General features: G+C 35.5%; 1 pseudogene; it reads left to right on the forward strand.

Moving 5' to 3' along the window:
* The first annotated feature begins 225 nt into the window (after window positions 1-225).
* Window positions 226-4141, forward strand: LOC133318027 (subtilisin-like protease SBT5.4; annotated as a pseudogene).
* The last annotated feature ends 4309 nt before the right edge of the window (window positions 4142-8450 follow it).

The raw sequence follows: 8450 nt of genomic DNA on the forward strand, positions 1-8450 counted from the left end.
CCATTTTTATATATTATTATTACGTAAATGTTGTCCAAATTTACATGATTTCAAATATAAAAAATTGCCATAATTCATTCAATTTCTTTATTTAGCAGAAACCCTGCCTAAAAAAAAAAATCTGATTTGATTTGATTTGATTTCAATCAGTCTCAGAACATGGTTATATAAGCAAGAGACCATTTGCACAAAATTCAAACTTACCAAACATCATTCAAGAGAGAAACAATGTCTTCAACCATTTTTCATGTGTTACTTTCACTTTTTCTCTGCGTTGTGTTGCAGGAACCTGCCCAAGCAATCAAACAGGCAAGTTCAGTCACAAGTTTCATGTATTACTATTCACTAGTTTTCTGATTCCTAAGAACGAAACCGGTTACGAATTTCTTGTGACGATGCAAAGCATAATATTGTAGCTATTACTCATCATGCTGTTGGTTGAAGTTCTCTAATTTGCATATTTCAATGTTTAAATCGTGGCCTAATAATAATTCATGTTTTGTTTTGTTAGTCCTATATTGTAATCTTGGGATCACATTCTTTCGGTCCAAATCTTTCATCAGTTGATCTCGAATCTGTCACAAACTCTTATTATGATTTGCTTGGATCTTACGTTGGAAGGTATGTAATTTATCCCTAAACCCATGAAGTTCTCTTATTGACAAACTAATATGAACTGATTGTATGTATTTTCTTACACAGCACCGAGAGGGCCAGAGAAGCAATCTTTTACTCTTATCATAGATATATTAATGGCTTTGCAGCAATACTTGATGAAAAAGAAGCAAAGGAGTGTGCAGGTAATAGGTCGTTTAACTTCGTACATTTATCTCACATACATCCTCTGCATAAAGCATAGCGCATATAGTTTGAAAAATAGATACTTGAGTTTTCTAACTGGTGGCTTTTTATTGGTGCATGCAGAGCATCCGAATGTAATATCAGTCTTCTTAAGTAAAAAATGACAACTGCACACAACCCACTCATGGGATTTTGTCGGGTTAGAGAGTCATGGTGTAATTCCAAATTCCTCATTATGGAATAAGACATTTGGTGAAGATGTCATCATTGCAAATTTAGACACTGGTAAGTGGTAACGAAGTATGAAGATTTTCTTTACGTAGTTGTTCCATGTGTTTTGTTTTAAAACTTAATTTTTATTTAGGCTTTATAATACTTAATATGATCCTTTTAAGGAGCCTCGGAAAGTTCTTCTATCAACTGTTAGTTCTGTAATAATGATGTGACTTGTGATAGGTGTTTGGCCTGAATCGAAGAGTTTTAGTGATGAAGGGATGGGGCCAGTCCCAAAAAGGTGGCGTGGAATCTGTCAAACTAGTGATCAGAATGAGGATAAATTTCACTGCAACAGGTTGATTCTTTTTACTCTTTCTAATTCCTCCAAACTATCCCATTTAATAAACATAAAAGATATGTTACTTTCTGGTGAGACAAACACATAAAATTGAAGTTATGAAAAAAGACTCATCACGTCAATTGTTTCTTTCCTTGTTAATATTAATTCTATTAGCATATGTTATAATTAATTAGATACTTTGTGTGAACATAATGTGGCAATGAATCAATGATTCTCATTTCGTGAAATGGATAAACATCATTCATAATTTCGTCATGACTTTCGAAAATTAATCATTAAGATTTAGCTTAGTAGTAACAGTGTGATTTGCATCAGTTGCACGATGAAAAATTAAAATTGATCCAGTTTTTACCATTTTTGATATTTTTATTCTTTGTTGATCTTATTTTGGCTTTTACATTATTATATGTAGGAAGCTTATTGGAGCAAGATATTTTTACAAAGGATTTGAGGCATCTATTGGTGAAGTACCAAATGCCCCGTTTATTAGTGCACGAGATTACGAAGGTCATGGTACACATACTTTATCAACTGCTGGGGGTAATTTTGTTGCTGGAGCAAGTGTATTTGGCAATGGTAATGGAACAGCAAGCGGTGGATCACCAAAAGCCCGTGTTGCTACTTACAAAGTGTGCTGGTCATCAGAATCCGGTGGTGGATGTTTTGATGCAGACATTTTGGCTGCTTTCGAAGCTGCCATAAGTGATGGCGTTGATGTGATTTCTATTTCTTTGGGTTCTAATGATCCCCCCGAATATTTTAAAAGTGGTATTTCCATAGGGTCCTTCCGTGCAGCTGCCAACGGCATAATTGTAATGTGTTCAGCAGGAAATTCAGGACCTGCTAATACAACTGTAAGTAACTTGGAACCATGGGTGCTCACCGTTGCTGCAAGCACACTTGATAGGAAGTTCACTAGTTATGTTACACTTGGTGACAAAAAAATCATCAAGGTATATTTTTTTTCTTTCTTGTTACATAAATATCTCTTTTTATTTCCTTGTCCTTACTTGTGAAGCTACAATATACAATCAATTGCTACTGAATTCACATCTTCATCCCTTTTTTTTCACATTATTAATCTCCTTATGAGAATTTTGCTCTTAAGTTTAAGAGGCTCACATATGGCATCTAACCTACGTCTTGTTCGTTCTGTTATTGTTAGGGAGAAAGCCTTTCTGGTTCTGGCTTACCATCTAATAAGTTATATCCATTGATCAGTGCTGCTAATGCCAAAGCTGATAATGATACACCTACCATAGACGCGTAAGAATAATAATACCAAGTTGATCTTCTCGAATACCTTTTATACTCAGGATATTGATCTCTTATAATTAATCTTGTCAATTGTTGTAGCCTTCTTTGCGAGAGAGGAGCTCTTGATCCTAAGAAGGTGAAGGGAAAAATATTGGTTTGTCTCCGTGGTGGTTCAGCAATTCGTAAAGGTGTGGAAGCTGCTAGTGCAGGCGCTGTTGGAATGATTTTGGCTAATGACATGTCCTCTGGGAATGAAATTGAACTTGACCGTCATGTGCTTCCTGCTTCAAATGTTAACTTTGAGGATGGCAATTACATTTTTAATTACATAAACGTCACCAAGTAATTTTCTTCCTCATGCTCCAGGCTTGTTCAATTCTTCCTAGTTTTGATTCTTTAGATTCACTGCATCTTATATTATGAATATGTTGCAGGTTTCCTTTGGGTCGAATCTCCAGAGTGAAAACTGAATTGGGTATAAAGCCAGCTCCATTTGTTGCTCCATTTTCATCAAGGGGCCCTAATATTCTTGAGCCAGCTATCCTCAAGGTTTAGTGTTTTGCTGACATTATAATCAATTCACCTTTCTTCTTAAATCTAAAGTGAAGATACAATTGTCTTTTTTTGTCTTTTTGTTTCAGCCTGACATCGCCGCACCAGGAGTTGACATCATTGCTGCTTATACTGAAGCCCCATTTGCAACAGAAAAAACACCTGACAAACGCATAACTCCTTTCATTACTATGTCAGGAACTTCAATGTCATGTCCTCATGTTTCTGGCCTTGCTGGGTTGCTCAAATCACTTCATCCAGATTGGAGTCCAGCTGCTATTAAGTCAGCAATCATGACCACTGGTAAAGTAGATTATTTGCACACCTTTTAGATTATACCTTTCAATTTCTTATACCCTTTAAACATAAAAATAAAATTAAAAAAAATTCATGCCTTTTGCAGCAAAAACAAGAGATAACACCAGAAGGCCTGTGCTGGATTCATCACTGAAAAAGGCAAATCCATTTGCCTATGGAGCAGGGCACATTCATCCTAATCTTGCAGCGGACCCTGGACTTGTATATGACCTAAATACTGTTGATTATGTGAACTTTTTGTGCGGTCATGGTTACAACACTTCCCAGATCAAGATGTTTTACGGCGAGCCTTACATTTGTCCAAAGTCGTTCAACTTAGCAGATTTCAATTATCCAACAATCACAATTCCTCAGTTTGTCCGTGGCCGTTCTATGATTGTAACTCGTACTCTTACCAATGTTGGGTCCCCAAGCACGTATAGAGTGCGCATCAAGGCACCTCAAGAGGTTCTAGTTTCAGTTGAGCCTAACACATTGAGCTTTAAAGAAAAGGGTGAAAAAAGGGAATTCAGAGTTACATTGACCATGAAGCCGCTAACTAAGTATAAGGCTGATTACGTCTTTGGGAGGTTGGATTGGACAGATGGCAAGCACCATGTCAGGAGCCCTATTGTTGTTATGCCTCCACAAAAGTGAGGTTTAGATTGATGCTGCATTTATTTTGTTCCAATAAACGTTTTATTTTTACGTCCTTGTTAAGTCTCTGAAAATTGATATTAATGTTACTTTTTAGCTTAAACGTTTCCACTTGTTGCTTTAGTTAATGCAGCATATTGCACAATCAACTAAAATATCTTGTTAAATTAGTTGGGCTTACTGATTTACTATATATTAACAGTATCGTATGCGTTGAAAGTTCGAAACTTTAGCACCATCATTGTCGCACAATGATATGCCTACATGAGGAAAAAATAAAAAAATTTCTGAAAGCGGAATGCATAGACAATCTATGCCCTCATGTGATTTATAAAGAAAACGCTCATTGAAACACGAGAGGATTTAGAATTACTTTATTCCGATCTCTTGTAGGCTTCAAAAGGATGATGTCTTCTAATGATAGTCCACACAGCTATCTCCAATGTCGCAGCAGAGAACTCTTCTCCTTGATCCTCCTTTGCCCTTAATTGCTTGCTAGGCGAATGAAGGCTAGAGGATTTACAAGTGTTTGATTAATTTTCTCAAGACTGTGATTGTTGTCTTGAGATTAGGTGTGGGGCGAAAAATGGAGAAGAATAGGTGATGATCTGTTTTTCAAAAACACAGAGGAGCTTCTCATGTAGAGGGGCGAATTTTTCAGTCTCTTGTAAACTTTGAAAAGATGCTTGCTTTCTTATATCTTCACAAGTGATATTTAAAGATTCTTAATTTAAAAAATCAGAATATTAAATTTAAAAACAAATCTTCAAAGATATTGAAAGATTGAGTAGTTTGAGAGAATATCTCTTCCACCAATTTTTGCTAAAAATTCGAAATCAACATCTCTCCAGAGGCTCCAAAATTTCGAAAAATTCCAAGAGCTAAAAATATGAAATTCAAGTGTTGAAATTTGATTTAGATTCTAGAAGAACCATCTTCAAAATTTCGAAATTCATCACCATGATCTTCTCCATTTTGTAGCTCCAACAGTATTGCTTAAATTCTAAATTCAAACAAAGCTGTTCAGAAAATCTATATCCAATCTCCATTAGATATCAATCAACAACCCAATCTCATGAGTTCAAATTTCAAATTCAAATTTTAAACTTCATTGTTATCCTAGTTCGTAATTCAAATTTTGAATTCAAATTTGAAATTCAAAATTTCAAAATTCAAGTTTCAAAATTTAAATTTCGAATTTCGTAATTTAAATTTGAATTCAAAATTCAAAATTTCAAAATTCAAATTTCAAATTTTGTCCAAAACTTATTTTGGTCAAATCAACTTTTGACTTTCTAGGATCCATGGCCCAAAGACCCTGCTGGGTCTAACTAAACATTTGATCCCATTAGCAAGAAACAATTTTGCTCTAAAGGGCCAAATGTGGCGCTTGTTTTTGATTGGGCTTGGAATCCAATTCCAACCCAATTCAACTCATAGTCTTGATAAAACCCAATAACTTATTATTGGCCCAAACCTGCTTGCAACAAGGAATAACCTTTGTGTGTGACCCATTAGGCCCAATTAGTCACTGACATAAATGAACTTGGACCAATTAAACTCTTTTAACAGGCTCAATTCATTTAATGACTACATAAGACACTAGCAGTGCTCTGCGGCCCCAGAACTAACTGAGTTGACCAAGTGATCTACCTTTCTAATTTGGATACCGTGTCGGAATCATCCCCCATATCGTCATTCACATTTAGTCGAGAGCAAGGAAATAGTATCATCTCTCTTGTTGACTAAATATAGCTTTTCACAGAACTAGGAATCTTTTTCTATTGACTCTAAGATTGATCATAACTCCTCATGATCACTTACTATGCATAGATTCCCGAGTCAATTAGAAGTCATCCAAGTTCCACCGGTCTTGTGAACGACTAATCCCTTATAGGGGACTATGAGTCCTCTCGGCATGTCCATCTAGACTCATGTATTCAAGTTATACCCAAGAGTACACTGTTCTCCCCATGTTTCAGGCGGATAGAGTTGTACAGTCAAAGTATAACCCTAGGACATAGTGTTCGATGACATCCTTAAGTCTAGGACGATCCGCACTACCAAACGATGAGAGACTAAACAAATCCAATGATACTTAGTGAAATCCTTGTGGAGTCTCTCTGCGGGTCAGTTCAGTGCTATCTGTTCCTGAACAGATCCACCTACGACATCAGCTAAGGTATCACCATACCTGCATACCATGAGGTCCCTACCTTGTATCTCCATACAAGTAGAAGATGTCGTACTAGTCTTATTGAGATCACCAATGCCCTCTCTTGGTGATTCAAGACTAGGAACATACTTTAGGCAATAGACATGTGGTGTCCTCGAGTCCTCATGATCATGATCCCTATCATAGATCCTCACATGAACACCTGTTCTATTCCTGGGGCTTTTATCTTTAATCGCATATTGACCTAATATTAAGGCGAGACAAAATATGAAAAAGATAAAATGTGCTCATATATTAAATAAATCATGAAATATAAGTAGTAAAAGGTGTTCATCTGATGTAACAGATTGTCTCTAGGACACCTATATACTAACATGTGTATGGCCACTTGTATCGTATATGATACAGTATATAGTTTTGGTATTATTATTCTTACGTTGGGTGTGGCAAGGGGTGTTAACGGGCCGAGCCGAGCCGAGCTTTGATCTTAGCAGGCCAAGCCTGTATTTAAACGTGTCCGACTGACCTTAGTCTGTTACCTGTTACGAATATAATATTGGCTTGTGGCCTAGTTTATTTACAAAAAATAAAAGCATGTGTGAAGCCTGTCTTAGCCTGTTAGCATGTTAAAGAATAAAAATAAGAGAACAAAATTCCACAAAAACTCAATTTCCAGATAGAAACCTTAGCTTCCAATTTGCAGCAATAATTTACAAAGTCTACAATAAATAAATAAAATTAAAATGAGAGAAGGTAGATAACAGATTATATTATCTTAGCCCATTATAAAAAAAGTGCCAACAAAAATAAAAATAAAATAAATAAAATAAAAAATAAATTGACACAAACGAGCAGTGCACAGTGGAACGAATGAGTTTTTGTGGGTTTGTTTGTGTGAAGGAGGATGAAGGATAATCTAGAACAGCACTAGTAATTCCATAAATATACATAAATTCAATATATATCCAAATAGCATAATATAGAATAAGATCATTCAAAAAGTCTGTTAAACCAAAAAAATGGGGTGAAAGAAATTGATGAGAGAGAGTTATTACAAGTAGTATAAAAAGTATAAATAAATATTTATATACTAGGCTAGCCTGGGAGGCTCTAAGGCCGAGCGTCTGAATTAGAGCCTGAGGCCTTTTTATTAAACAAGCTTTTATACAAGTCCAAGCCTGGTTCCAACACGAGCTTTTATTAAACGAGCTCAGGCCTTTACGAGCCGAGCCAAAGGCCCCTGAAAGGCCCCTGGCTCGTTTACCAGCCCTAGGTATGGCCACTTGTATAGTATATTACACCCCTACAGCCCAGCCCAGCCCTAGTACTTCTCATAAGAAAAAAAATAACAAACAAGAAAGAGTCAACATAATACCCCAGCTTTAGAATGTATATCATAGAATAATAGAGTCAAAGAAATGGGAAAAATAAGAAAAATACAATTATTGGGTGCTGAAATAAAGTCTACAAAAGAATGTCATTCATCTAAAAATTAGGGTTAGTATTGGTACTTTGTTATGCTACATAAAATAAATATTATTTTATTATTTTATTTTTAATAAATTAAATAGGCCAGCCTACAAGGCTTTGGGCCAGGCTTGACAAAATTGACCTACGACTTATTTGTTAAAAAAACTTTCTCTTAAAAATTAAAGCCTACTCTACTTTTCTAAAAGGTCAGGTCAAACCGGACTTGATATAGGTCGGGCTGTAGGCTGGGCTGGATCAGTCTGGCCCATTTACACCCCAAGGTATGGCTACTTGTATCGTATATGATACACTATACAGTTTTGGTAACGTTGTAAAAAGATAATGCTATGCGTCCCGCTATATATTCAATAGAATACGTAATATTCAAACATTTTCCAAAATTAAATTAAATTTGCTCACATTTTATCACTCTAGCCCGAATCCAATGGGTACTGCTTTTGTCATTCTTTTTTTTATCTTGGTCACATCGTTATTTTTCTGCAATAGCCTTAGGGATCAGCGTTCAACTAAATATAATTATCCAATACACTTGTTGAGAGGTAATTTTGAGCTGTACCATTTTTTTAACTTAAAAAATTATTTTATGTTGAAATTGAAAAAAAAACTTTAACAAATAAATTAAAATATTTTGAATGATTATAT

Source organism: Gastrolobium bilobum, unplaced genomic scaffold (genome assembly GCF_033153095.1).
Source record: "Gastrolobium bilobum isolate Gb01-03AN ecotype WA unplaced genomic scaffold, APGP_CSIRO_Gbil_v1 utg26612, whole genome shotgun sequence".
Taxonomy (NCBI): Eukaryota; Viridiplantae; Streptophyta; class Magnoliopsida; order Fabales; family Fabaceae; genus Gastrolobium; species Gastrolobium bilobum.